Source organism: Mercenaria mercenaria, chromosome 6 (genome assembly GCF_021730395.1).
Source record: "Mercenaria mercenaria strain notata chromosome 6, MADL_Memer_1, whole genome shotgun sequence".
Lineage (NCBI taxonomy): Eukaryota > Metazoa > Mollusca > Bivalvia > Venerida > Veneridae > Mercenaria > Mercenaria mercenaria.
In genome coordinates, this window is record NC_069366.1 from 52362723 (window position 1) to 52367274 (window position 4552).

Sequence of the window (4552 nt, forward strand, 5' to 3'; positions counted from 1 at the left end):
TTTGAAGATTTTCCTATAGAAATCTATGTAAAATCAAGTGACCCCTGGGACTGGGTTATGATTTGAACAACTTTAGTAGAGGTCCACTAGGCAATGCTACATGTCAAATATCTAAGCTCTAGGGCTTCTGGTTTTTGAGAAGGTTTTTTTAAGATTTTCCTATGTAAAATCAAGTGACCCCTGGAGTGGGGTCAATTTTGACCCCGGGGTCATGATTTGAACAGACTTGGTAGAGGTTTACTAGGCAATGCTTCACACCAAATATCTAAGCTCTAGGGCTTCTGGTTTTTGAGAAGAAGATTTTTAAAGTTTTTCCTTTCGGTTGCCATGGCAACCAGAGTTCTGCATGGAATTCAATTCTTTGAATAATTTTTGTAGAGCTTCACCCAAGGAACAATCCTGTGAAGTTTGGATGAAATTGGCTTAGCGGTTTATGAGGAGATGTCATTTAAAGTAAGTTTACTGACGACAGACGCCGGACAGTGAGTGATCAGAATAGCTCACCCTGAGCCTTTGGCTCTGGTGAGCTAAAAACAGGACAGAGTTATGTTTCTTGCTGTACAGAGTCAGCTTACGAATGTGAACAAGTGTTACAAGTTTCAAAGCAATAGCTTTGATAGTTTAGGAGAAAAGTTTACCTAAACAAAACTTAACCAAGAAATCTGATATTTTTTATGTCCAAAAGAGGCCATAATTCTTGCAAAAAGCAGGATGGATGTTTCTTACTGTACAGAGTCAGCTTATGATGGTGAACAAGAGTTACAAGTTTCAAAGCAATAGCTTTGATAGTTTAGGAGAAAAATTGACCAAAACATAAAACTTAACCAAGAAATCGGATTTTCTAAGTCCAAAAGGAGCCATAATTCTTGCAAAAAGCAGGATGGAGTTATGTTTCTTGCTGTACAGGGTCAGCTATTGATGGTGAACAAGTGTTGCAAGTTTCAAAGCAATAGCTTTGATAGTTTAGGAGAAAAGTTGACCTAAACATAAAACTTAACCAAGAAATCAGATTTTCTAAGTCCAAAAGGGGCCATAATTCTTGCAAAAAGCAGGATGGAGTTATGTTTCTTGCTGTACAGGGTCAGCTATTGATGGTGAACAAGAGTTGCAAGTTTTAAAGCAATAGCTTTTATAGTTTAGGAGAAAAGTTGACCAAAACATAAAACTTAACCAAGAAATCTGATTTTCTAAGTCCAAAAGGGGCCATAATTCTTGCAAAAAGCAGGATGGAGTTATGTTTCTTGCTGTACAGGGTCAGCTATTGATGATGAACAAGTGTTGCAAGTTTCAAAGCAATAGCTTTGATAGTTTAGGAGAAAATCTGACTTAAACATAAAACTTAACCAGGCAATGCTAATGCCAACGCCGATCAAGTGAGGACAGTAACTCTTTTTTTTCTTCAAAAAATCAGATGAGCTACGGTAATAACCCATCATTTGTTTTCAAAAAATCAGATGAGCTATGGTAATAACCCATCATTTTTTTTCAAAAAATCAGATGAGCTAAAAATGTAGACAAGATAACTGGCCTGTAATCTCTGATCTCTAGGTGTGACCATTTGAGTCAAGGGTCTAGATTAGTGCACAACATGTCATATTGTTATGGTGGTTATTTGAGTAACCAAGCAGTTAAAGCAGAAAGTTAAAGAGCAAACAAGGAAAATGACCTTCAATCTTTGATCTCCAAGTGTGAATTTGACCATTAATCTAAGGGGTTTTTATGTTGCACAAGACATGTTGTCTGGTGTTTATTTCAAACAAGTTATTGAAAATCCAAAAATACATGACAAAGTTACAGAGATGACAAGGTTTTATGCACATATGGACTAATGAATAGATGGACACCCACCCACGGACAGGAGTATCACTATATGCTCTCCCTCCCATAAAAATTTATCAACATTGCATAAACCAAGAAAAAAGTCAACAAAATATCATTTCGAGCCAACATACGGCATTTTAATGTTTTTTATTCTTCTCTTTTTTATATAATAAATAACCCCCATTCATGATTTCCCATTGCATAAATTATTTACATACATTCTGTTTCACAAAATAAAATGTTAATTATATGTACACGAGTATATTATAAAATATTACATATTCCAATGACATGCAATTGAAAGCATCAATATATCTCTTCATCATTAACAACAAAATGAAACAAACCAGTCTTTAAACAAAGACTTTAAATGCTAAAACAATTAAGTTTGGCTAATTAGAATCTGCCCATATTAAGTAATACCAAACAGCCTGAAAATAAGATATGAAAAATAAAATTTTCATCCACTTTGGAAGATATTATTCTTAATAATGGTTAGAATTTCCACATTCCATAACATATTTTGTTTTAGTGATCAAAAACTATTATCCACTTGATAATTTGACAAACAACTATTTCATAAATTTCTGTGTTACTAGCAGAATAACATAGATTTTGAGGCAAAGAATGTGTTTTTTTTCTACATGGGGAATTTAATGGGTATATTTTTGGCTCATTTTTTTTCTTCTTCAAATCTTTCAGGCTAATTATTTACGCCCATTATGATATTCTTAGTTGTAGAAGGATATGATAACAAATGAGGTCAAAGCTGCAGTTTTCCGAAATATCACGGTCATAGATGGCTTGATATTTCAGCGGAAAAGAAACATTTAAATAGATGTTTGCTTATTATCAAACTCGTCAAATAATCAAGAATTCTTTGTTAGTTGCATGAAGACTGCTTAAGAAATCTGTTACCCGATGTGTTATTGTGAAATAAGGAATTTCTGATTAATTCAAGAGCCATAACTCATGTGACATTTGAGCACTCTGGCCCATTCTTTAAATAGTCCAAGGTCTGTGACTATATACATTCTGTTTAAGGTAGTGGACTTGCAATGACAATCGGCATATTCTCCATTTGCAACTTTGGTTCCTCCGTTTTTTATGGGCAGATGTGTGCACACTGCACTATATTGACATCATTCTGCAGAATACATAATTGCTCGCACATTGCTAAGTATCCCTACAAGTCTAATACCTTATGTTTCATGAAGATTGGTAAAGGAACGAGGTGTATCAAATAGCTCAGCATTGAGCTCTTCAGTAAAAAATGGAAAATCAATTACTTATATTGTAAAAATTGCACCTTATGTTTCACCCTTATAGAATGTTAAACTATGTTTCTAAAGTATAAATATGTAATTTTATTACATTAATTTTCCTATCCTATCAGTTAACACAAAAGCACTAAGCACTTACAAAATAATCCCAGTTTATAACAAAGTACTGAAGCATGGGTAAATAGCATCTAAAGAAAAATTATGATATGTAAAATTTCTTTTTCAACAGCTAAATAAACTAGTAATATTTCTTCCTTTCATTTTTACATTCAATTTTTATTATACAACATACAGAACATAAGTGTAAACATGGTGAAAATAGAATCGAATTGTTGCCTAAACTTTAAAAGTATACTTACATTGAAAGGTTATGCAGTAAGCATTCAATTTGTAATTTCTTGCCAATACTAGTCTTCCATACAGCTTATAATGAAATAACACAAGTGTATTTGACAAAGGTAAATTACTATGTTAGTGTTGTTGCTTACAGTAACTGCAATACATATTTTCTTGGTGAAGTGGATCCTGATAAACTTATTTTTGATAATATGATACAATATCAATGCCCAAAATATGAATAACTAAGTATACTTAATAAAACAAGCAGTATCTTTGAAGGTGATTAATACCACAAATCGTCATGTCAGCGCAATAACTCAATAAGTGCTTATAGAATATATATGCACTTATTGAGTTACTGCACTGACATGACGAAATGCTTTCTTACAGGTAAGGTAAGCATTTTGCTTGTCATCTTGTAAGTAAACATTGATGCTAGTTGTCAAACCCGCTCGCTTTGAGCTCATCACAGTCCTCAAAATGGCTGTATTAGCTTTAGTATGTGTATCCAATTTTGTCCGGAACAGTAACTTTGATATACACAGCATAATCTTGTTTATATTTGGCAAGAATAATTTGACATTAAGGGTCCAAAGTCTGATTTCTGATCTTGTTAGTGCTGTAACTCTTGACTAGTAGGGAGCTTTTATTTTTAACTGACTGTAATGTTTGAGTCATATGGGCTGCATGTCAACAAATAGTTGGCTAAACACTGTTGCCCTTTTTGGCATAATATTCTTGTTTTATGAAAATCATTCCAGTAGTTTAGAAGACATGGAGCAGACACAAAATAAAGCTTTTTGACCTCAACCTGAAATAGATGGAGCTGACATGAAATCTGAAGTCCAAGTGTGACCTGGGCAGTGCGCTCTGTACATGGTCTTGATGAAGTATACTGCTGATGCTTGTTTTATAGAAATTATTCAAGAGGTTTAGAGGATTTGGAGCAGACACAAACGGATGCATGTGACTCCAATACAGCTCCAATATACTTTGTATCTGAGGGTATGATAATACTTTTTAGTAACTTTGCATTTAACAGAATTTAAATCAAAGATCCCACACTGATAACATAAACGCATACTAATCACAGATATAGACAATAATAA